Below are 27806 nucleotides of genomic sequence, written 5' to 3'. Positions count from 1 at the left end.
AAAGTGTGAATTGTACTACAATGTTTTAAACGATAAAGTATAGTTAAAATAAGGAATAACACAAATATGCTCACAAAAGTTTTAGAATGTAATATAATAATTTTAATGTGATATGAAAACTTCTGGATAATTTAAAATATTATATTTTGTGGTTAAGTCCAAATACTACTATTTAGTGTTCAGAGTGGTTTAAATTGGTCTTTTGACATTCATTTATTAAAAATTCAATCACATAAATGTACAGGTTAAGTTAAAGTTAAGTTAAAGTACCAATGATTGTCACTCACACACTAGGTGTGGTGAAATTGGTCCTCTGCATTTGACCCATCCCCTTGTCCACTCCCTGGGAGGTGAGGGGAGCAGTGGGCAGCGGCGGTGCCCCGCCCGGGAATCATTTCTGGTGATTTAACCCCCAATTCCAACCCTTGATGCTGAGTGCCAAGCAGGGAGGTAATGGGTCTCATTTTTTATAGTTTTTGATATGATTCGGCCGGGGTTTGAACTCACAACCTACCGATCTCAGGGCGGACACTTTGAATAATAAAAATATATATATTTTACACTCAAATTTAAATCTGTAGTTTTACGTTTTTGGAGGCAAATTGCACCAAATTATTTGAAATGCTGCTTTTTTTTTTTTCCAGAATCTTTTTTTGTAATGGGTTCCTGGCCAAGTTAGTAGCACAAATAGATTTCACATAAAATACATGTAAAACAACCATAAAATAAACAAACATAGACCAGTTGTAAATCACATCGACTTCATAATCATGATCAGCATTAAGACAAAGGACATGGGCATTAAGTTCTCAAATACTCCTTAATTATTGGTTTAAACTGCCCCAAATTTAGCTGGAATTCTAATTTAAAATGGCTCTGTAGTTTACACCAGAATCATACTTAAAAAGCAGTTTCACCAGCAACAGTCCTCGTCTGAGCAATGATGTACATAGTATGTCCCTCAGACCTGTGATTTTAAAAAGGCATACAGAAAAGCTTTATAATGCAAAACATATCAGTTTTGTTATATTAAACATACCATTTGTTGTTTCACTACTTCACATTCCAGCTATCTTAGCAGTCAGTATGGCTTCATCTATTCCCCTGCCTGTGTGTTTGCTCTGTGTGTCTGCTATAGTTCCACATTTTATAACAATCTGTATTACTTTACTATGTCATTAATATTTGGAGGTTTGTCCATCGATCCAGGATCGTCAACACCCCAATCGAGATACGTCAAAGAATCGATCATTCACCTAAATGATACACAGGCTTTTGTTGGCTTAAAAACACAGCTGAGGAACAAACGTAGGCAACCATGAAAGAGGAAAACATCTCACAACGTCAAGGAAGATCCAATGTCAGCTGTTGAGAAGGAGCACATTTCTATTTCTTATTTGGAGAATGGTCATGTAAGGAGTACTTTCTGTGGCTCGTTGAAAAACAAATGTAAGCTAGCTTGGCAAAAATAAAAGTACGAGATAAGATGAGATGAGTATGTAAGGAAAGTGAAAGGAGAAAAAGGTAGTAGGGAACACACACACACCCACTCACACTCACACTCACACACACACCACCACTACACCGCCCTAAAAGGAATGTCACAAGCAGTCTTGGTAATTATGTCCTTAAGCTAGATGGCAGTTAAGGCACAGCTGTGTGTAAGTGTGTGTGTGTGTGTGTGTGTGTGTGTGTGTGTGTGTGTGTGTGTGTGTGTGTGTGTGTGTGTGTGTGTGTGTGTGTGTGTGTGTGTGTGTGTGTGTGTGTGTGTGTTTGTGTGTGCGTGTGTCAGAGTGGCTTGCTGATGACACAAACAGATGTTTGTTGGCGCAAACATGCAGTCTGTGTGTGCATATGCTCTATTCTGATCATTAAAGGTTGAAAAAAAAATTAACATCTTGCTCCACTTAATGCTGGGCTTCTCAATGGAATTGTCAGCCTGATGACACCCCCAACTGAAAGTGTACATCTCTTCTGTCTTTACACAAATATGTGCATGTTTAGAAATTGGTGAACCGTGCAACGTATGTTATGTGTCATCTGGTACACCTGCAGAGGATTTACGGTATGTTAGGATAGGATAGACGTTATAAATTGTATGGTTGCAGTGCAGATACAAAAAGACCAGAACAAATAAGGTAAAAAACACAAGAGGGAAAGATTAAAGAATACAAAGGACATAAAATATATCAAAAGAGAACAGAGCTGATGCAACCAGCTGCCACTTCAGCAGTGCCATTTCTACATATAGCTACAAAGTACAAAGTACAAAAGTACACCAAAAAAATATATACATATACTGTATATATATATATATATATATATATATATATATATATATATATATATATATATATATATATATATATATATATATATATATATATATATATATATATATATATATATATATATATATATAAATAATACAAACTGCGCAAATACGATTGCACCATACATAGGCAAACAACAACAAAAAACAGAAACACAATTTCAACACCCACATACTGTACACTAGAGTGGGCTCTGCAGTGCTCCACACCTTCGTCTGCTGGAATAGTGGTCATCACAGCCAGAGACAGGAACAGTCCCAACAAAACAACCAAGGGAGCTGACTCCGTCCCAGGCTGCCCACATGTCTCGGCCAATGTGTAGTCTGCACGTTGTTACGATTTAGACTGCTTTTAAGGATTATTTATAGAATTTTAATGCATAATATGTTTTAAATTTTATTTTTTAGTCTGTCCTTTGCCTTTATTTCTTTGTGGTGTACAGCCCTTTGTCTTTCAACTGTGGTTGTTTTTAAAGGGCTTTATAAATAAAGTTGGTATGGTATGGTATGGTATGGTATCAATTTATGCCTTACACTCAATGATGGTTAGGCAGATGTCGTGAACTTTGAACAACCTTCAATACAGAATTGGGACATGGTTTCAAATGAAAGGTGGCAAGGTTCAAGGATTAAAGACGAAAGCATCGTACACTCTTACATGAAGGTCTCTCCAGACTAAAGCATCATATTGTTTATCCATTCATCCATCCATTTTCTACCGCTTGTCCCTTATGGGTTTGCGGGGGGTGCTGGAGCCTACCCCAGCTGCACACGGGCGGAAGGCGGTGTACACCCTGGACAAGTCGACACCTCATCGCAGGACAAACCATATTACGTTAAAAGTTTGTTCATTAACAAAGTTGACATGTGTATTCAATTTTACAGAAATCTCTGTAAGTGTGTGTGTTTTTTGATCCAATTAAATGTAACTGATGGAAAAAAATGTCTGAGAAGTTTCCTTCTTCCTCTGAACGAACCGTACACGTGTTCCGGCGGACTGAACGAGGTCTGAGAAAGCCAGTCGCCGAACACAAATGAGCGAGTCCATGGAGACCAAAGCTTGTACATACCGACACTCAACGCTTGCTCCTCAGGCCGGTCTCTTCCCCCGCATCTCCTCCGGTCTCTCCATGTGGACTGTGGTGTGGCAGAGAGCCAGCAGCTGGTCTCCGGTGCAAACATGGTCATGGCCAAAGATCCTAAAGTTTACAAAAAGAGCACCAAAAATCACTAAAGTGCCACCACTTGTTGTGCAGTCCCAAAAGGGCCCGAACCAAAAGGCCAAAAAACACATGAAAACAAGAGGGAAACATCAAGAACACAAAAGGAGAACACACAAAGGCACAGAGCTCCTGTAACCAGCAGCCACTACCGTGATAATTATAAGTGACTTTATTTATTGCAGTAGCTGTCACTGTCTAACACCCAGAAACATACATAGAAAACCTTGCTTTCTCAGACACTATGTAGAAAGTTATATTTTCTTATGTTGTCCGTTTGGCATTTTGTATTCTCCGCCTTGTATTTGAGGCAACTGGGTCTGGTGATTGGTGTGGTGCAGTAAGACAGGTGGACGCAATTGGCCATGATCCCCATTCTTAAACCCTGTGTCTACACCAAGAAGACAGCAGACTAATCTTCAAGGCTCTGCAAGGGAGACTTATATTTTTTTGCCTGTGCCACAACATCCTTGTTACGTTTTGGCTTGTTACTAGCTTCGAGGTATTCATTCTTCATTTTTTGTACTTAAGTAGTTTTTGCCCTCTGTTAGGGTAAGTTTGTTGCATTGTGGTCACATTGCAGCGATGGTCATGTTCTCATATTCTCCGGAGGACAAGCAGGAAACTGCAGGAGTGGCGTTTAGGAAGAAATCAATATTTTTCCAATAATGAAAGCAAAAATTTACAAAAAAGATTTAGGTACGAGGACAAGGGAAGCTATGGAAAAGCTCCGCAAGGAACTTAGCCCATGAGTAGCTGATTGCACAGAAATCAGAGAATAACAAAACAAATGCAAGCTTGTCGCATGGAGCGAGGATTGATCTAGCAACTTAAGGCAGGGAGACACCAGAATATAAAGGAGAGTGATTAGGGGGAGAAACAGGCGAGGACGATACTCAATAACTGACGGCAGGTGTAAACAATTAGTGTCCATGGCAACCAAAAGTAAACGAAAGGAAAGAGGGTAGAGAACGGAAACAGACTTAAACATGGGAAAAAAGCTGATGATTTTATTGTTTTGATTTTGTACGGTGTCCTTGAGTGCCCAGAAAGGCGCCTTATGAGTGAAATGTATTATTATTTGTATTATTATTAAACATAGGAAAAAAGCTAATAAACCTAAATCAAGACATGACCAAGGCAACGGGCCATGACAAAGTATTTGTTACTTATTTCTATTTCTCCAGCGTCTTGTGCGATGCCTTGTTGTGCTTTCCTGCCTTAAACTGTAATATTCCAAGTAGGAGTTCAGCATTAGCATCTGTGACTGTGTTCAAACTGAGACCGGGTGTCACGGTTGAGGTTGAGGTTGCAGCTTGCTGCGGGATCGTTCCTCCAATGCTACACGGACTACTCCGGACGACAGCGTGAGGTAGGAGACGATTTATTCTCATAAATCATAGACAAACCGAAAAACAAGCAAAAGGGATGCGTGCCGATTGCACGTGGAAGCTAAGGCAAAACTTAGCACAGGAAACACAGAAGCAAGAATTAGGAAAGTCAAACGTAACAGTTGCATGGAGCAAACAACGGAGCTACAATGAGTGACCGGAAAAGGCAACTTAAATAATGTCTCTGATTAGCGCTCGGGAAGCAGGTGAGCGGGCGAGCACTAATCAGAGACAGGTGCACAGAAAGAGTGACCATGACAACCAAAACAAACTCCTGAAGTGCACAAAACAACCAAGGAAGTCCAAAACTAACAGAAAACACAAAACAAACATGATCCGGACCCAGGATCATGACAGAACCCCCTCCTCAAGGACAGATACCAGATGTCCATAAAAAAAAACGAAACAAGCAGGGTCAAAAGTCACGGGCGGGCGGAGGGGGGACTTGGAGGTGGGTCGCCAGGCCAAGTGTCCCCGAATCCACCGAGGCAAAGTCAAGCGGCGGCGGCGAGTGGAACGCCGCTGCAGCAGACGAGGCGGGCGACCAGGGAGCGGCCACATCCGTGGCCGACGGCGAGGCGGACGACTCGACGCCTTCATGGCAAGCTTGGACGCCCGTACAGGTGCCTGGCGAGGAGCAGGTACTGGCGCTTGGCGAGGAGCAGGCGTCTGCTGGGGTGCAGGTGCGGGCGTCTGCCGGGGTGCAGGTGCGGGCGTCTGCCGAGGAGCAGGTGCGGGCGTCTGCCGAGGAGCAGGTGCGGGCGTCTGCCGAGGAGCAGGTGCGGGCGTCTGCCGGGGTGCAGGTGCGGGCGTCTGCCGGGGTGCAGGTGCGGGCGTCTGCCGGGGTGCAGGTGCGGGCGTCTGCCGGGGTGCAGGTGCGGGCGCCTGCCGGGGTGCAGGTACGGGCGCCTGCCGGGGTGCAGGTACGGGCGCCAGCCGGGGTGCAGGTACGGGCGCCAGCCGAGGTGCAGGTACGGGCGCCAGCCGAGGAGCAGGTACGGGCACCAGCCGAGGAGCAGGTACGGGTGCCAGCCGAGGACCAGGTACAGGAACTGGAGATGGTGGCGCCTGCAGGCCCACCGGAGATGCTGGTGGCGCCTGCAGGCCCACCGGAGATGCTGGTGGCGTCTGCAGGCCCACCGGAAATGCTGGTGGCGTCTGCAGGCCCACCGGAGATGCTGGTGGGGTCTGCAGGCCCACCCGGGCTGAGGTTAGCCATGAGCATGGCAGAGGTGGTCTAGCTGGGGGTTGCGGCTTGGCATGCCGACGGACTGGTGGTGGAGGACGGGCTGGAGGTTGCGGCTTGGCAGGCCGAAAGACTGGTGGTGGCGGCCGGGATGGAGGTTGCTGCCTGGCTGGGCGCAGCCGAGCAGCCCCACCAGCACAGCTCCCGGCCCCAGCCCCCCCCCCCCTCAAGAGGCGGATACCAGACGCGCTCCGGAACAGTCTTTAAGGGTGGGTGGCGGGAGGTCAGGCGGGGGGCAAAGTCCTCCCCTCTAAATTGTCCAAAATGTCTTTTCCCATCACCCCCCCTGAGGTCTTTTGGGAGGATGAGAGGAAAAAGTCACTGACTTGGGCGGGGCATGAGTCTTTAGGGGCGGGGTCCAAAAATCAGGTGACTGGGATTTACAAGACCTAGTGTTCAAAAAACTGTTCTGATTATGCTTTATTTTTGGCATAAAGTCTTTAGGAGGTGGCTGACCAAGGGAGACAGAAGGCAAAAAAAGAAATTTTTTATCAGTGACTTCCCTTGGAGATGCCGGCGGAGTGACTTCGCGCGCCGGTTTATTAAGACATTCAAAGTGGAGTTGTTGTCAGAGTTAATTTGGCATGCAGCCCAATCTAAAAATTGTTTAGCAAAACTGGACACGGGATTACCAAACAACTGAGGGGAAGAGTGGGCTGCTTGAGGCATGCTGTGTGCCGGAGGAGGCGTCTGAGGGAGCGGCGCGTCCCGGTAGCGAAGCGACTTCCGTCCTCGCTAACGCGTCCGGTGCTGGAGTGTAGCGATGTCCTCCCTCGCCTTTAACAACCTCCTCGTACCTTTATTCACCTCCTTGGAGTCCATGGCGAAGGAACTCTTCTGGTAGCTCCGTTCTGTCACGGTTGGGCTTGCAGCTTGCTGCGGGATCGTTCCTCCAATGCTACACGGACTACTCCGGACGACAGCGTGAGGTAGGAGATGATTTATTCTCATAAATCATAGACAAACCGAAAAACAAGCAAAAGGGATGTGTGCCGATTGCACGTGGAAGCTAAGGCAAAACTTAGCACAGGAAACACAGAAGCAAGAATTAGGAAAGTCAAACGTAACAGTTGCATGGAGCAAACAACGGAGCTACAATGAGTGACCGGAAAAGGCAACTTAAATAATGTCTCTGATTAGCGCTCGGGAAGCAGGTGAGCGGGCGAGCACTAATCAGAGACAGGTGCACAGAAAGAGTGACCATGACAACCAAAACAAACTCCTGAAGTGCACAAAACAACCAAGGAAGTCCAAAACTAACAGAAAACACAAAACAAACATGATCCGGACCCAGGATCATGACACCGGGGGGCATTTGCGGCCCTCAGACCTCAGAGATGCTGTCATTTGAGAAGAAAAGGGGAAACATTTTTTACCGCACACTGGATAAACACTCACCTCCATTGTGCCGTGCAGCCAGGGGCCAGCACTATATACACCGCAGCCCTGAATACAACCTTCTGGGGCCATTTCTGTGCTTGCCTCCAGGACACAAAGCCAACTCAAACTGCCAAACAAACTCCAAAATACAGAGGCGAACATTTCCCAAATGACTTCTACGTGTCAGGTGATATGTTTTTTTGCACATATGATGACTACTTGTCGCCATAAAGCTGTGTGGAAAAACACCTGCTACCACTGCAGCCAGTTGCGGACACGACCACCAATTAAACATCTTAGTTGGTAAGTTCATGATAATTTGACAACTTCTAATACTATAGTTGGACTACTGTGGTGTTATACTTGATGCACAGCTTGCTTTTATCAGTATGTAATTGTTGTTACAACAGTAATTACCTGGTAGCTTTTCGAAAAGTGTTTTGTTTAAATCTTTTCTTAAAGTTCAACAGAAGTTATTATTAGTATTTGTTCATAATTAATATAGGAAATGTCTGTTCGACGGTGTCTATTTAAAAAAGAACCACAATACATTGTTCTGACCTGATACATGATACACTAACATTTTTTTCCACCATGCAAAGATTCCATCTGCAAGGAATCGTAATGTTTTAAAATGGATTGTTAGTTAACTGTATCGTAACCCATGTATCGAGATTCATATCGGATCGCCATTTACGATAGAGATGTACACCCCGAATGTTTGTATATATACTATATATATATAAAAATATATATACATATAAATATAGCTGGGATTAGACCGCCGTGAGATAGGTTAGAGGTTATTTTTCACCCTACTGATGATGTGTTGTTGCAATAGTAATTTCAAATATATATATATGTATATATCAAAGCCAACGTGCAGGCTTTGAGCCGGGGGGCAACAAGAATTGCCACCCCAGCCCGTCGCCTCTCACTGCTGGCAACGCCATAATGGAAGAGAGTCCAGCTCCTCTCGAGAGAACTGGTTCCAGAGCCCTTGCTTTGCGTCGAAGTGAGTCCGACTATATAGAGCCGGAACTTCTCCACCTCGCGCACTAGCTCAGGCTCCTGCCCCCCAAGCGAGGTGACATTCCACGTCCCAAGAGCTATCTTATGTAGCCGAGGATCGGACCGCCAAGTGCCCTGCCTTCGGCTTCCGCCCAGTTCACATTGCACCCGGCCTCTATGGCCCCTGCTATAGGTGGTGAGCCCATTGGAGGGGGGACCCACGTTGCCTCTTCGGGCTGTGACCGGCCCGGGCCCCATGGGGACAGGCCACCAGGCGCTCGCCATTGTGCCCCACCTCTGGGCCTGGCTCCAGAGGGGGGCCCCGGTGACCCGCGTCCGGGCGAGGGAAATCTGGGTCCTTTGTTTTTATTTTTCATGGAGGTCTTCGAGCTGCTCTTTGTCTGATCCCTCACCTAGGAACAGTTTGTCTTGGGAGACCCTACCAGGGGGCTTAAAGCCCCCGGACAACATAGCTCCTAGGATCATTGGGACACTCAAACTCCTCTACCACGATAAGGTGGCAGCTCAGAGTATATATATATATATATATATATATATATATATATATATATATATATATATATATATATATATATATATATATATATATATATATATATATACAGATATACATATAGATATATATATTAGGGCTGCCAAGTGATTGATTTTTCAATCAGATTAATCACACTCGAAACCTGTGATTATTCATTATTAGTCGCAGGTTATAATTTGCTTGCATAAAGAAAATACCCCAATATTTTGATACAAATAAATTTACATTCGATCTTTAGTTAGCAACTTGATGCTTTTGTTTGTGTAGTACAGTTAGTGTTTTCTTGCCGTAATTATGTCTCTCCAAGGTATTGTGCGACGGATTAGCTGTGGTGATACAAATTACATTTTCTTGCAGGACTTGGTCTTCCCAGATGTTAAACGTCCTGCATGCGGTGGCTGTCCATTTAGCAAAGGCATATGTTTAAGTCAACTACTTTTGTTGATAACTTTGACTCAGCGTAGAGTTCACCTCCGCTTCTTGTTGATGTAGCTATCATTCGTGCTAGAATGTAGCTATCGGCACGAGCACCAGCTGACCGGCAGCAGCTGCTGAGGATGGTGACTGCTGCTTGCTTTCACTTCAGAGTCACACAAAAAAGTCTCCAAGACACAAAAAAACTCTCCAATATCCCGGGGAAAAGTCGCTAGATTTGTCGCTCGTAGCTGTCTACATAAAAAGTCGTCAAGAGGATTGGCAACAAAGTCATCGCCATCTTTCGAGTATGTGTTTCGCTTTAAGATGGTGTTTTAAACTTGATGTGCGCCGATGATAAGAACGTTTGTCGCTTCAATACCAACAAGTTACCTTAGTTTTATTCAAAGTTCTGTTTTGAAATGAAATTGGCTGATCTTCATCTCAATATAATTAATTGCCCAGGTCTGGCATATTGTCTTTGTTAATTTACATGCCGCCTGCCATGATACATTTTTGTACATTTTTTCTTGCAAGATATGGTAATTTTTTTGCAATACCAACAACTTACCTCAGTTTTATTAAAAGTTCTGTTTTGAAGTGAAATTGGCCGCCTCTCATTGCGTTCACTGACCATGTAATAAATGCACACGTCTTTTGGGTTAAGACTTAACACAAATGCGATTAATTTTCATTCATATTTGACAACATGATCATTTTATTTTATTAATCATATATATATATATATATATATATATATATATATATATATATATATATATATATATATATATATATATATATATATATACACATGTATATATGTATATACACACATAAAAATATGCACACACATAAGTATATATATATATATATATATATATATATATATATATATATATATATATATATATATATATATATATATATATATATATAGGTCCTGGGCTCGGGGTCTTTCTGTGTGGAGTTTGCATGTTCTCCCCGTGACTGCGTGAGTTCCCTCCGGGTACTCCGGCTTCCTCCGGGGATAGGTTGATTGGCAACACTAAATTGACTCTAGTTTGTGAATGTGAGTGTGAATGTTGTTGTTGAAATCTGTGTTGGCCCTGTGATGAGGTGGTAACTTGTCCAGGGTGTACCCCACCCCGCCTGCCACCCGAGTGCAGCACCCCCCGTTACCCCAAGAGGGACAAGCGGTAGAAAATGGATCGATGGATGGATGGTTTTAATTCATTCAATTAATTTTTTACTAAACACTAGGTTTTTTTCTTTTTTTAGTGGCCTTTAATTTGGCTACAACCATCTCGCCTGGAGAATTGATGCTCTTTTGGCTCTTTCTCTTTAATTTGGGTTCCTTATTTTGTTCCTTAAGTTTGGCTGTTTAGATTCTGTTTATTTTTTATTATTTCTGTCGAGCGGACCAAGTTCGGGGCCCGACGCTGACCGCTGCTTCGGCCATCTCCGTCCTCTTTGCCAGGGCCGTTTCGAAGGGTTGCTTTGGGGACATATGACCCACGTTCAGAAATGATGTCTATCAATATATTTTAAATATTTATTTGTTTCTTTTGTATTTCATTGTGTCCAGTTTAGTTCACACCATTTTTGTTTAAGCCCTTGAGAATTTTTTATTAAACCCTGTTTTGTGTTTTGTTTCAGGTGCTGGTGGCTGAGAGCAGCAGTTTAACCCTTAGTGGTGGTGCGTTCTTCACAGTCCCCTCCTATTTTGCTTGTGTGTATGTGCAGTGTTGTGGGTGGTTCATTTTGAGGATCCATTCTCCTTTTTTGGTTTTCTGACGCCTTGTAAGCCCAAGCCCTGACCTTTATTCCCCCTGCTTGCCCAAGTGTCTGCTTTATTGTATGGTGTGTGTGACATTTTTTTTCTTTTCTTTAATTTATTTGATAAAGTTTAGTTACTTTTAAATGATCAACCATCTGTTGCCCAGTGGTATTTACGAGCATGTGTGCTTTTGTCTAGTTAAAATCTCAAGCTTAGTATTCCCAGGGGTGCAATTCCTCAGGTGGCACACATACATCCTGGTATTACTCTCTCTCATATATATATATATATATATATATATATATATATAAATATATATATATATATATATATATATATATATATATATATATATATATATATATATATATATATATATATATATATATATATATATATATATATATATATATATCAGTGACGTGCGGTGAGGTTCATGGCTGGTGAGGCACTGACTTCATCACAGTCGGATTTACAAACATATGAACCCTAAAGAGTATCTTATTCACCATTTGATTGACAGCAGTTAACGGGTTATGTTTAAAAGCTCATACCAGCATTCTTCCCTGCTTGGCACTCAGCATCAAGGGTTGGAATTAGGGGTTAAATCACCAAAAATGATTCCCGGGCGCGGCGCCTCTGCTGCCCACTGTTCCCCTCACCTCCCAGGAGGTGATCAAGGGGATGGGTCAAATGCAGAGGACACATTTCATTACACCTAGTGTGTGTGTGACAATCATTGGTACTTTAACTTAACTTTAACTTTACACATACAAACTGTAGCTCACAAAAAAGCACATTTAATAAAAAAAACGTTATTATGGTCTTACCTTTACTTATAAATGAAGTCAATGCGCCGCTGTTGTGCTGGATTAATGCACCCCCCGCCGTAGAATGCACCCTCTTACGGGAGTGTTATATCAACTGAAGCCCACACTTAAACTTTCCACGTGCAAGATTGAACCTATTTAAAAAAGTTATTTAATAAGAAGCCAAAAAGTGCAAAAACAATAATGTTCGTGTTGGAGGAGTTGTGAATAAATGAAATATGAAATCAGTGCTGCAGTCTGCAGGTGTACCTAATGTTGTGGCCCTGCAGTCATTCACAACTCCTCCAACACGAACATTATTTTTTTTGCACTTTTAGGCTTCTTATTAAATAACTTTTTTAAATAGATTCAATCTTGCACGTGGAAAGTTTAAGTGTGGGCTTTAGGTGATATAACACTCCCGTCAGGGGGTGCATTCTACGGCGGGGGTGCTTTCTCTACCACCAGGAGGCGGGATTACTGCGAGCCTCAGCCAGTGCGTCTTCGCAGCCGTTTTATGATTGCTCAGCACAAGAAATACTTACACACATACAGTTGTTGACAAAATACACTGTACATTATATACCTCAGCTATCTAAACTATGGAAATGTATAATATAGTTCATATAGCAATACGGTCTCACTGCACAGCAGGCCAGCAGTTAGCCGAGTCCGCAATCTATGTTGAGGCACAACGCAGTGACGTGCCTCAACTGGCTGCTGATCACCGCACCATCTCTTCTCAGTATTTGAACGGGAAATGTGAAAATTCAGCGATTTTGAATAAAAATAATCTAAAACTGGTGAAGTTAAATGGAAAATAACGTTATAGTATAATCACTGGATACAAATAAAAAATTTTTTTTTTTTGTTTTCCTTTCCATGATGGCACGTGAGGCCCTGCCTCACCTGGTCGTCAAAATGTAATCCAGGCACGTCTTTAAACGCAAACTGCAAGTCATTAATTTGTAAAAATTAAATGCATATATGTATAAGTATTTGCAACAAAATAGCATGCAAGGTTACAGATAGTAAACACTTCCATAAACAACTTTACATTGTGCAGTATTTACATCTGCATTTACTCTTCCTTAGTTTAACCAGTTGTTTAAACAATGGGGTTAAGCCAATTTTTTATTTTGTTGATGTTGCAGCAGATGTGTCAGGCCGTTATTGTGAAGCCGAAAATGCGTGTGTGAGAAGGTGCCTTGACGAAAAGCCGGTGTATCTATAAGAGACGTGACGTGACCTGTCTTCAGTGCTGCCAACTTTGTTGCTAAATCTGGCGATTTACCAATCCTCCTAGCTACTTTTTTTGGTCAACCGCTACTAGCAACAAATCTAGCGACTTCTTCCGTTGTTATTGGAGACTTTGTTGAGTCTTGCAGATTGAGGTGAAAGCGTCATCAACGAGCAGTGCTGAGAGCAGAGCTGAAAACCTCACAGGGAGGGAAGTTCAGCGGTTCGCGCATGCACAAATCTTCTTCTTATTATTATTCTTTTTTGGTTTGCATTACCGCCACCTTCTGATATGGAGTGTGGACCGAGATGGAACCCTACTCTATATTCTTTTATTTAACCCTGTCTTTTTTAAATATGTATATAATGCTTTGTATCCTACATGTTCTGAGTGCAATCCTAAAATATCTTCCACTACTAACCTAATGTCAGGAATTGTTGGTGACAAACCCCAAAATGCAGAGATGGCAGGCTTGTTGCAGGAAAACATGATTTAATGTCCAAACGAAATGCCAGAAAACAGGAATCAGGAACCCGGAAACAGGCAAACTGAAAAACAAATTACAAGGAACCAGTAGACAGCAAACCGCAAACAGCTAGCAGCATACAGGAACCAGCAAACACTCCACAGCATACATCATACATCGCCACAGCATACAGCATACATTGCCTCGCCTTCCAGCACTGACTGGAAGGCGAGGCAGGTATAAATAGTAGGGCTGCAAATCTTTGGGTGTCCCACGATTCGATTCAATATTGATTCTTAGGGTCACGATTCGATTATAAATCGATTTTATCCATTCAACGCGATTCTCGATACAAAAACGATATTTTTACGATTCAAAACAATTCTCTATTCATTCAATACATAGGATTTCAGCAGGATCTACCCCAGTCTGCTGACATGCAAGCAGAGTAGTAGATTTCTGTAAAAAGCTTTTATAATTGTAAAGCACAATGTTTTATCAACTGATTGCAATAATGTAAATTTGTTTTAACTATTAAATGAACCAAAAATATGACTTATTTTATGTTTGTGAAAATATTGGACACAGTGTGTTGTCAAGCTTATGAGATGTGATGCAAGTGTAAGCCACGTGACACTATTATTCATTTTTATTTTTATTTTTTTATTTTTTTATAAATGTCTAATGATAATGTCAATGAGGGTTTTTTAATCACTGTTATATTGAAATTGTTACTAATTTTGATACTGTTGTTGATAATATTCATTTTTGTTTCACTATTTTTGGTTTGTTCTGTGTCGTGTTTGTGTCTCCTCTCAATTGCTCTGTTTATTGCTGTTCTGATTGTTGCTGGGTTGGGTTTGGTTTTGGAATTGGATTGCATTGTTATGGTATTGTTGTGTATTGTTTTGTTGGATTTATTGATTAAAAATAATTTAAAAAATAAAATCGATTTTTGAAAAATGAGAATCGATTAGTGATGGGTCCGGCAACACCGATGCATCGGCGCATGCGTCGAGCTCATAGAGCGATACCCTGTGTCGGTGCGCGTATCGCTTTTAGAAAGTCACGTGACCGAACACGAGCTGTTTTGGTCACATGACCGCTCATGAGCTGTTCTGGTCACGTGACCGCTCATGAACTGTATCGCACTGACGCCTGCGCGTCAAACTGTTTATTAGGAAGCGGCGCAATGCGTGTTGTTGACGAACACCGTTAGGGCCGCTTGTTGTCACTGTCACTCAAAGTTGCATTTCAAAATTACCCAGAATAAATGTGTTTATTTTGTTTAGAATTCAGATGGGTTTGATTTGGTGCGCGGCATATATTGGCTGTGCGGCGCACGGTGTGCGCGGAGGACGCCTGAGCACTGCGCAATTGCGCAGGCGCGCACCTTAGAGGGAATGTTGCTCACAGGGCACAGAGGAGGCGTCAGTGCGATACAGTTCGCGTATCGGTCACGTGACCAAAGCAGCTCATGATCGGTCACGTGACTTTCTAAAAGCGGTACGCGCACCGACACAGGGTTTCGCTCTATGAGCTCGACGCATGCGCCTATGCATCTGTGTTGCAGGACCCATCACTACTGTTACTAGAGAAGGTACAGGAATGACGGCGTGGCGAAGTTGGTAGCGTGGCCGTGCCAGCAATCGGTTACTGGGGTTCAATCCCCACCTTCTACCATCCTAGTCATGATACATGTTCACATTATTTGACTGTATCTAAAAAAGATAAAAATATATTTTTATTTAAATGAAGATATTAAATAATCCTAAATGAAATACAATGACTTGGTTTATATTATTGTATATACTAGGTCATAAAATCAGTGTCAGTTGAGTCGGTCCATAGGTTGCCTGTAGGGATTTTTAATGTCCAGCAGATGTCAGTATTTAGTGACACAGTATCGACACAGTATCAATACAGTTTTGCAATGTGTCGAAACGCTTCATGAGGCCTCATCAACCCATCACTAGAATCGATACTGAATCGTACAACGTGAGAATGGCGATTGGAATTCGAATCAATTTTTTCCCACACCCCTAATAAATAGTGGCTTGATTGGCAATTGCCACAAGGTGTGCCAGACTGCCAATCAGGTACAGAGGAGGGAAACAAGCAGAGGTGGGACCAAGTCATTGCTTTGCAAGTCACAAGTAAGTCTCAAGTCTTTGCCCTCAAGTCTCGAGTCAAGTCCCGAGTCAAGACAGGCAAGTCCCGAGTCAAGTCCAAAGTCAAGACTGGAAAGTCTCAAGTCGAGTCCCAAGTCCTGCATTTTGAGTTTCGAGTCCTTTCAAGTCCTTTTAACCACAGACTAATATTTTTACACAGATTGTGTATGCTTTTAAAACGCTGTATTTATTTATTAAAACAAGTGCATTTGAAATTGCAAGGAAAAAATAGTGCTGACATTGCAATTCATAATAACACTATTAACAGTAATTTTAATACTTTAAACAATTTTAAACATTTAACTCATTCCTTTACAGAATAAACACATTTGCAAAAACAAACATTAACATACTATTGGTTTTATTTTATGAAAATAATATTACCACAGAGTTGAGAAGGAGCAAAGATATTCAATATTTGTATGTGAAAATCACAAATAAATCTTCTGGGGGAGGATGACGCCCCTACAGGGGTTTGGTTTACAAACTTTCAGCCCCACCTAAAACAAAATTCACCAGCCGCCACTGATTATGATGCACTCGGTATAGCTCGGTTGGTAGAGCGGCCGTGCCAGCAACTTGAGGGTTGCAGGTTCGATCCCCGCTTCCGCCATCCTAGTCACTGCCGTTGTGTCCTTGGGCAAGACACTTTACCCACCTGCTCCCAGTGCCACCCACACTGGTTTGAATGTAACTTAGATATTGGGTTTCACTATGTAAAGCGCTTTGAGTCACTTGAGAAAAAGCGCTATATAAATGTAATTCACTTCACTTCACTCTCATTTTAGGCAAAATATAAGACAATACTTTCTTAACAGTATAATTGTAACCAGGAATAAGTCTTCAAGTAACAATATTCAAATACTAACATTGTTGGGTAAAACAGCATTTGGTTTTATTCTGAATGTAGTGAAACAAATTGGTGGTTTTAGCTGATATAAAGACTTTCAGGTGTTTATATATGTTTAAGTATTTGGCAGACGCTTTTATCCAAAGCGACATACATAAAAAATACATACATAACAATCACTGTAAACATTATCATTTAAAGGCCTACTGAAATGATTTTTTTTTATTTAAACGGGGATAGCAGATCTATTCTATGTGTCATACTTGATCATTTCGCGATATTGCCATATTTTTGCTGAAAGGATTTAGTATAGAACAACGACGATAAAGATTGCAACTTTTGGTATCTGATAAAAAAAAGTCTTGCCCCTACCGGAAGTAGCGTGACGTAGTCAGTTGAACATATACGCAAAGTTCCCTATTGTTTACAATGATGGCCGCATGAAGTGAGAGAGATTCGGACCGAGAAAGCGACAATTTCCCCATTAATTTGAGCGAGGATGAAAAATTTGTGGATGAGTAAAGTGCAAGTGAAGGACTAGTGGGGAGTTGAAGCTATTCAGATAGGGAAGATGCTGTGAGAGCCGGGGATGACCTGATATTCAGCTGGGAATGACTACAACAGTAAATAAACACAAGACATATATATACTCTATTAGCCACAACACAACCAGGCTTATATTTAATATGCCACAAATTAATCCTGCATAAAAACACCTGCGTGTTTGTTACGCTAGCTCCTAGCTCCTCTGTAGCTCCTAGCTCCATAGAACACGCCAATACAATTCAAACACCTGATCAACACACACAATCACTCAGCCCAAAAGACCGTTCACCTAACCCAAGGTTCATAAAGCTTATATATTTTTAAAAAGTTACGTACGTGACGCGCACATACGGTCAAGCTATCAAATGTTTAGCAGCCAAGGCTGCATACTCACGGTACCTGATATTCAGCTGGGAATGACTACAACAGTAAATAAACACAAGACATATATACTCTATTAGCCACAACACAACCAGGCTTATATTTAATATGCCACAAATTAATCCTGCATAAAAACACCTGCGTGTTTGTTATGCTAGCTCCTAGCTCCTATGCTAGCTCCTAGCTCCATAGAACACGCCAATACAATTCAAACACCTGATCAACACACACAATCACTCAGCCCAAAAGACCGTTCACCTAACCCAAGGTTCATAAAGCTTATATATTTTAAAAAAGTTACGTACATACGCAAAAAAAAGTTGCGCACATACGGTCAAGCGATCAAATGTTTAGAAGCCAAAGCTGCATACTCACAGTAGCACGTCTGCGTCTTTGTCATCCAAATCAAAGTAATCCTGGTAAGAGTCTGTGTTGTCCCAGTTCTCTACAGGCGTCTGTGTATCGAAGTCAAAAGTCCTCCTGGTTAGAGTCTCTGTTATCCGAGTTCTTCCATCTTGACTGCATCTTTCGGGAATGTAAACAAATAAGCGCCGGCTGTGTACTGTTGTTGCTGACTACGTTCGAAAAATACGTCCATTTCGCACCGACAACTTTCTTCTTTGCTTGCTCAGCTTCCTTCTCCATAATGCAATGAACATGATTGCAACAGATTCACGAACACAGATGTCCAGAATACTGTGGAATTATGAAATGAAAACAGAGCTTTTTCGTATTGGCTTCAATGTGGAAGGCATACCCGTGTTCCCCGGTCTACGTCACGCGCATACGTCATCCTCAGAGGCGTTTCAAACCGGAAGTTTAGCGGCAAATTTAAAATGTCACTTTATAAATTAACCCGGCCGTATTGGCATGTGTTATAATGTTAAGATTTCATCATTGATATATAAACTATCAGACTGCGTGGTCGGTAGTAGTGGGTTTCAGTAGGCCTTTAAGGGAAGCATGTAATACAAAGTGTCAAGACAGAATAAACTCTCTGCTGCTGCAGCAACAGAGATACAGTCTATAGGTCCCTAGGATATATAGATATCTAATGTATTCATACATTGTTTATGTAGGATATACGCATGTATATATAACCTAATCATATTGTTTCTTCAATTTAAAAATAGCTTACCGTTTTTTCCCCCTTCTCTGGGATTATATTCCCAGTTTTGATCTCGGACGTCTGGTCACTTATAGCGTATAAGAATATTATATTACTGTTAAGCAAACTATGAATAATAAAACTTGCCAAAACATGTGTCCGTTATCATAGCTACACGTATGACAAAAAACCGCGTGAAAATCAGTGGTATTCAGTGAGGTAAAATGAATTAAATGCGCTGACAGTTCATTGCTCCTGACAAATGAATTGCACTGAGTGGAGCGGATCACCACTCCAAGATGGCATCCCCGCGTCTCGTCTGCGCCAGTAGGCAGTAGCGCTCGATGCTGCGTACCCTTAAAACATGTCTATGGTTATAACGTTAGCAGTGAGTTTACAGCCTCACTGATTTAACTACACAGCAAATAAAAGCCATGTTACTTAGCCAATAAACGTTATCTTACATTCAAAACTTACCCTTCTTTGTGCAACTTCAAATGTCGAACGAAGTTGGAAGTTGTTGCGTCTCCGTCTGTAATATTCGAACTGCGTGATTTGCGTACGCAATTCGTTTTTTGTTGACCAAGTCGTAGTTTTTATACCCGAACGAAACCAACTTTGGCATAATTGTTTCTCTCTGCCGCATTGTTTGACAACTCTTGTTCGGTGGTTGTCCTGCAATTTGATTGGATGAATGCTGTGTGATGAAAACAACGTATAACTAATTTGATTGGCTGTTGTACTGACAGCACACCAGCTGACAGGCAGCACACACGCTGATAAACAGACAGACACGTACAAAATGAAAGATACGGAGCGCTCCCAAATAACTTTTTAAACTTTGGGTTTTGGGGAAAGTAGCAAGTCATGTCAAGTCAAAAGGCTCAAGTCCAAGTGAAGTCAAAAGTCATTGATGTTAAAGTCTAAGTCGAGTTGCAAGTCTCTTTACATTTTGTCAAGTCGAGTCTAAAGTCATCAAATTCATGACTCGAGTCTGACTCGAGTCCAAGTCATGTGACTCGAGTCCACACCTCTGGAAACAAGCGCTCAGGGAGATGTGCAGGAAAAGGAACCAAAATAAGAGCGCTGACAGGAAATAAAACACAAACAGAGGAAAAACTAAAACATAACCAAACTGTCAGTGACAAGCCTGACACCTAACCTTCTTAACCTTTCTTTCCCTTTCTCTATTGTATTTCCTACCAAGTATTAAAACATGTCCTACACTTTCTATCTGATGGCAACAATCACACAGCCTGTATTATGTTTGTCTATCAATTTCAATGAACTATTTGGATATGTATGTCCTAATCCCATTCTAGTAATAATGTCTTCTTCCTTCCTATTTATTTTGCTTCCTCTCATTACACCTACTCTCCTCTGGACTTTGTAATACTTCCTACCTTTTGTTTCCTTATTCCAATTATCTTGCCACTTTTTATTGTGTTCTACCTTAACTATATTCTTCACTTCTTCTTTACTGTGTTACGGCTCAAGGTCCTGCCGCCGCACATTCAGCTGTGCGCTCCTCTGAGCGCATCGCTGGACACGCCCACGGATGTTCCTCTCCTGCTGCTGCTGCCGCACCTCCGCGTGGCTGCACTCAATCGGGAATCAACACACCTGACGCTGATGCGGACTCCACTCCCTTCTTAAGGCAGCGTGTCCTGCGTTCCATTGCCAGAACATAGTTACATGTATCCGTACAGTAAGCCCTACACGTCTCTAGCTCTCCTCGCCTATGTGCTTCCTTGCTCTCTGTGTCTCCCCTCCTCTGTGCTCACCGTGTCTTGTCCTGTGTCGTCATCCTGCAGCTTCGTGTCATTCCCTGGTTTCGAGCTGGTACCAGATAAATGTTACCATCATACTTGCCAACTCCCGATTTTCCCAGGAGACTCCCGAATTTCAGTGCCCCTTCCGAAAATCTACCGGGCAACCATTCTCCCAAATTTCTCCCGATTTCCATGCGGACAACAATATTGGGGGCGTGCCTTAAAGACACTGCCTTTAGCGTCCTCTCTCACCTGAAAAGGAGACTATTATACAGTATATGTCTCCGTTATCTATAGGTTTATCTATAACCCATAAAGTAGGCAGGCACGGAGCTATTTTTCAGCGTGTGTTTTTTCCAGCCGGCACGTTAATACACTGACACACAACATCCGGATTCCCATCATGCATTGCTTCAAAACTAGTAATGTCCAAAAACATAACAGAGACGAAGCAGAAGAACGAAGAAGACACATGGCGACGACGAGTAAGAAGAGAAGTACGCTTGCAAGTTCCAAAATTATTGGAAAAAATAATTTCAGTTCATCCAGGACAGCTCGAAGGGGAAGGGGTATGCTGCCTGCAAATTTTGTAGATCACACTTCTCCATTGAACACGGTGGCCGAACGGATATACTCATTCATGAACGAATTATTTATATATATATATATATATATATATATATATATATATATATATATATATATATATATATATATATATATATATATATATATATATATCAGTGACGTGCCGTCACTAGAGGCAGGGGAGGCACGGCCTCACCTGCCATCATGGAAAGAAAAAAAATGTAAAAAGAAAAAAATAATAATTAAATTGTTATATGTATCCAGTGATTATACTAAAGTTATTTTCCATTTAACTTCACCAGTTTTAGATTATTTTTATTTTTATTTTCACATTTGCCGTTCAACTACTGAGAAGAGACAGTGCGGTGATCAGCAGCCAGTTGAGGCACGTCACTCAGTTGTGCCTCAACATGGATTGTGCGCAATGATTTGGCAAACTGCTGGCCTGCTGTGCAGTGAGACCGTATTGCTATATGAATTATATTATACATTTCCATAGTTTAGTTAGCTGAGGTATATAATGTACAGTGTATTTTGTCAACAACTGTATGCGTGTAAAGTATTTCTTGTGCTGAGCGATCATAAAACTGCTGCGAAGACGCACTGTGAGAGGCTCGCCTCATAACCCCGCCTCCTTGTGCCAAGCATCTCCGCCGCAGAATGCACCGCCCGACGGGAGCGCCACACCAACCAAAGCCCACACCCAAACCCTCCACGTGCAAGACCGAATCCACCCAAAAAAAAGTCACTTAACAAGAAGCCAAAAAGTGCAAAAACAACAATGCTCGCGAGTCGCGCCGGAGGAGCTGCGAACGACCGCAGGGACACAACATTAGGTACACCTGCAGACTGCAGCACGGATTTCATATTTCATTCATTTACAACTCCTCCAACACGAACACCACTGTTCCCGCACTTATAAGTAAAGGTAAGACCATAATAATGTTTTTTTTTATTAAATGTGCTTTTTTGTGTGCTACAGTTTCTATGTGTAAAGTTAAGGTTAAGTTAAAGTACCAATGATTGTCACACACACACTAGGTGTGGTGAAATTTGTCCTCTGCATTTGACCCATCCCCTTGTTCACCCCCTGGGAGGTGAGGGGAGCAGTGGGCAGCAGCGGCGCCGTGCCTGGGAATCATTTTTGGTGATTTAACCCCCAATTCCAACCCTTGATGCAGAGTGCCAAGCAGGGAAGAATGCTGGTATGAGCTTTTAAACATAACCCGTTAACTGCTGCCAATCAAATGGTGAATAAGATACTCTTTAGGGTTCATATGTTTGTATACATCTCTGCGACGTTCGAATTTGGCTGGATTATTATGTCAGAGTCTGTTGGTGACGAACCCCAAGATGCACAGAAGGCGGCAGGCATTGTGCGAGAAAACATGATTTAATTTAACACTATAGCAAAAAAACTAATAAAAGGGTACAAACAAATGGCGCGCACAAGGCGGAGAACAAACTTGGCTATGAACTAAAATAGCACAAAGGCTAACTGTCGACAAGAAACAAAAACACTTACTGTGACACGAAGGAACTATGACATGAGCAGAGTGAACAAAAGTAGACAGAGCTACAAGGACAAGTATTATGAAAGGTAGTAGTGACAATAATCCAGCACTGACTGGAGAGGAAGGAAGGTTCAAATAGCAGCTGGCTGATTGACACCAGGTGTGGCCAGGTGCCAATCAGCCACAGCTGAGGGGACAAAGCACTCAGGGAGATAATCAGGAAATAACCAAAATAAGAGCGCTGACAGGAAACAAAGACAGGAAAAACCAAAACATAACTGAACTGTCAGTGACAAACCTGTCAAAAACCAAGTTAATTCTTTCATGCACTAAAAAGGGATACAAAAACATTGAAGCATGTTATTCTCTCCCAAAAAGAAATAAAGAAGGCAAACCGGCAATAATTGTGAGATTTGCTAACAGAAAGTATAAAATGTAACTTCTAAGACAGGAGAGGAGGCTGAAAGGCACAAACGTCAACATACATTAACATTTAACCCAGAATACTGCAGTTATTGCCAGAAAAGCCCAGATTCTACAGAAGCAACACAAAATACAATCCACCTAGACATCCAACTGTAAGGGCTTCATAAAAGTAAGCGGGACACCAGAAGAAGAAAAAATTCTAGATATTAAAAAACTACGAGAACTGGATAAATACTGGGGAGAGGAGGAAGGGGGATGACAGCTTAGACTTTGAAAGGCATATAAATTGGACTAAGATATCTCATCATGGACATGCATACCAGTAGTACACAATCCAACACCTCTCATGACATGGACAATACAAATCTGGAACTGGAAAATGAAATAGATCCAGACCTAAACGTTTTCTCCCATATCAAGAATAATTACTTTTACTACACAAAGAGACAATATAACACCAACATTCAGTCCGAGCACAAACTTTCAATAATTAATTTCAACTGCAGAAGCCTGTATGCAAATTACACCAACTTGAAGTATTTTCTGGAACAATTCAACAAACCCTTTAAAGTAATTGCTATCTCTGAAACATGGATAGATGAAAAAAAAGAAATAGATTTTGATCTAGAAGGATTTGAGTTAAACTTGATTTAAGCTTTAGGCCCAATCCCAATACACCCCCTCACTCACTACTACTAGCCCTCACCCACTACCACTACACCCTCGAAATGAAGTAAAAAGGAGTAGAATTTGGTAATCTTCCCTAGGAATTGGGACACCACTTGCAACGTCACTGCATAGTTTATGTTTGAGCACGCAAGCGACGACATAGTTACGTTTGCACATACGTCCCACCTAGAGTTGTACCGACACCAATATTTTGGTACCAAAATGTATATCGTTATGTATTTCAATACTTTTTGATACTTTTACAAATAAAGGGTACCACAAAAAATGTTGTTATTGGCTTCATTATAACAGAACATTTATGATAAAACTTGTTATGATCCGCTGCCCGGATCATAGTTTTACGTTCAAGTCACATGTGTTTTCAGCACCTTGTTTGGTTTCTGTTGCCATGACGGCAGATTGTGATCACCTGCCTCTGGTTAGCGTTTGGGACGCGCACCTGTTGCCCAAGCGCTAATCAGAGGGCTATTTAGTCTTCGCCCGGGCAGCACTCTGCCTGGCTTCCTAATTTGCTTACATGCAACAAGTATCGACCTTTTTGATTCCTGCTAGCTTTCAGGCTATGCTATTTTGCTTGCTAGCTCCCACGCTAGTCGTTTTTGTTTTTTTTCCTGTCCGATTTAGTTCCTGAAATAAATAATTTTCCTACCTGCAAGCTGTGTCCGAGCCCGTCTGCATCCTTGGGAGAACACCTCGCACCACGATGCGACCAGGTCGCTACAGTAGGAAGCCAGCAAGAAGTTCTCTCGCAGCGAGCATGTCGGAGGAGATGGACGAAGGTGCGTGGATGGTGTTGCGAGCGATGGAGGCGGAGACTCTCCGCTATTCCCCTTCGGAGCGCCAGGACCTGATATGGGGTCCTAACGGAAGGTTGGTCCCAATCCACTCCGTTTGGCCCGAGGACATCGCCACACCTCCGCACCACCGGACGCATCAGCGAAGACGGAAGCCGCCCAAGAGGTCTTCACTTCGCTGCAAAGACGCGCCACTCCCACAGACTCCTCCACCGGTACACAGTAAGCAACATTCAGCCCAAGATTCCCCTCCTCAGATGTTTGGCAACCCTATCGACCACTTTGCCAAACATTTCACCGATTGGGCTGTCAGTCAGCTGGAGACCCACACGGATGACGTCATCCCGCCCACTGTGGATGACGTCAGAAACGAAGATTTTTTTTTCAATTCTTCCTGCCAGCCATTTTCAAAGGACTTTAATTCTAAGATTAATCATTATCAGGACATTTTTTTAAGGACTAAATCTAGTCAGTCCCAGTCTCAAGTGGGGGGTGACAATAGACATTTTGGACAATTTAGAGGAGAGGATTCGGCCCTCCCCCGGACCTCCCTCCACCCACCCTTGAAGACGGTTCCAATCCGCAAGGAGCGCGTCTGGGATCCGCTTTTTGAGGGGGGGGCTAGTACTGGGAGCTGTGCGAGTGGGGTGGCACAACGGCGTGCTAAGCCGCAACCTCCTGCTCGGCCACCGCCACCAGTCCGACGGCCTGCTAAGCCGCAACCGCCAGCTAGGCCACCTGCACCTAAGCTAGCGCCAAGGCTAAGGCTAGCACCAGCTCCACCACAGGTACCAGTACCTGCACCTCGACTGGTTCTCACACCAGTACCTGCACCTCGGCTGGTTCCCACACCAGTACCTGCACCTCGGCTGGTTCCCACACCAGTACCTGCACCTCGGCTGGTTCCCACACCAGTACCTGCACCTCGGCTGGTTCCCGCACCAGTACCTGCTCCACGGCTGGTTCCCGCACCAGTACCTGCACCACGACTGGTTCCCGCACCAGTACCTGCACCACGACTGGTTCTCGCACCAGTACCTGCACCACGACTGGTTCTCGCACCAGTACCTGCACCACGACTGGTTCTCGCACCAGTACCTGCACCACGACTGGTTCTCGCACCAGTACCTGCACCACGACTGATTCTCGCACCAGTACCAGCACCTCGGCTGGTTCCCGCACCAGTACCTGCTCCACGGCTGGTCCCCGCACCAGTACCTGCACCACGACTGGTTCTCGCACCAGTACCTGCACCACGACTGGTTCTCGCACCAGTACCTGCACCACGACTGGTTCTCGCACCAGTACCTGCACCACGACTGGTTCTCGCACCAGTACCTGCACCACGACTGGTTCTCGCACCAGTGCCTGCACCACGACTGGTTCTCGCACCAGTACCTGCACCACGACTGGTTCTCGCACCAGTACCTGCACCACGGCTGGTTCTCGCACCAGCACCTGTACCACGACTGGTTCTCGCACCAGCGACTCCGGCTGCCACGACAGCGACTCCGGCTGCCACGACAGCGACTCCTGCTGCCACGACAGCGACTCCTGCTGCCACGACAGCGACTCCTGCTGCCACGACAGCGACCCCGGCTGCCACGACAGCGACCCCGGCTGCCACGACAGCGACTCCGGCTGCCACGACAGCGACTCCGGCTGCCACGACAGCGACTCCTGCTGCCACGACAGCGACTCCTGCTGCCACGACAGCGACTCCTGCTGCCACGACAGCGACTCCTGCTGCCACGACAGCGACTCCTGCTGCCACGACAGCGACTCCGGCTGCCACGACAGCGACTCCGGCTGCCACGACAGCGACTCCTGCTGCCACGACAGCGACTCCGGCTGCCACGACAGCGACTCCTGCTGCCACGACAGCGACTCCTGCTGCCACGACAGCGACTCCTGCTGCCACGACAGCGACTCCTGCTGCCACGACAGCGACTCCTGCTGCCACGACAGCGACTCCGGCTGCCACGACAGCGACTCCGGCTGCCACGACAGCGACTCCTGCTGCCACGACAGCGACTCCGGCTGCCACGACAGCGACTCCTGCTGCCACGACAGCGACTCCTGCTGCCACGACAGCGACTCCTGCTGCCACGACAGCGACTCCGGCTGCCACGACAGCGACTCCGGCTGCCACGACAGCGACTCCCACCGCTTCCACGGCGACATCTCAGCGACCTCGAGTGGTCCGGCGGCGCAAGCGGAAAGCAGGTCCCCGCATGCAGGCCTCGAGGACTCAGAGGCTGCTGAGATTCTGGCGCCACTCACGCCCACCTTCTCGGCGGCCACGAATGTGGCCTTACCGTGGTCGCCCGCCTCGCCCGCCTCGCCAGCGGCGGCGGCGTTCCATTCGCCGCCGCCACCTGACCCTTCCCCGGTGGATTCGGGGACACGTGGCCTGGCGACCCACCACCAAGTCACCCCCCCGCCCGCCCTTGACTCGTGAACTTTTTGCTTGTTTTTTTTTTCGGGTTCCAGTTGTTTTTTTTGTTTTCAAGGGACATCTGGAATCTGTCCTTTTAGGGGGGGGTACTGTTATGATCCGCAGCCCGGATCATAGTTTTACGTTCAAGTCACTTGTGTTTTCAGCACCTTGTTTGGTTTCTGTTGCCATGACGGCAGATTGTGATCACCTGCCTCTGGTTAGCGTTTGGGACGCGCACCTGTTGCCCAAGCGCTAATCAGAGGGCTATTTAGTCTTCGCCCGGGCAGCACTCTGCCTGGCTTCCTAGTTTGTTCTCATGCAACAGTTAACGACACTTCGATTCCTACTAGCTTTCACGCTAGGCTATTTTTGCTTGCTAGCTCCCACGCTAGCCCTTTTGTTTTTGCCTTTTGTGCTATGTGCACGTCTTTGTTTTTTTCCTGCTAGGTTTATGTCTTAAATAAATCATTTTTCCTACCTGCAAGCTGTGTCCGAGCCCGTCTGCATCCTTGGGAGAACACCTCGCACCACGATGCGACCCGGTCGTTACAAAACTTATCATAAACATATGTTTCTTATTGCACCCAAAGAACAATATTAGAATTAAAATGCACATTAAACACATGGGCTTTTCCTTTTGTATTCAAAGAACAGTTTAGAATTATTTAACATATTAGAAAA

Source organism: Entelurus aequoreus, linkage group LG02, assembly GCF_033978785.1.
Source record: "Entelurus aequoreus isolate RoL-2023_Sb linkage group LG02, RoL_Eaeq_v1.1, whole genome shotgun sequence".
In the NCBI taxonomy this organism is placed as follows: domain Eukaryota; kingdom Metazoa; phylum Chordata; class Actinopteri; order Syngnathiformes; family Syngnathidae; genus Entelurus; species Entelurus aequoreus.
The sequence above is the reverse complement of the archived record's forward strand: the minus strand, read 5'-3'. Positions refer to the sequence as shown.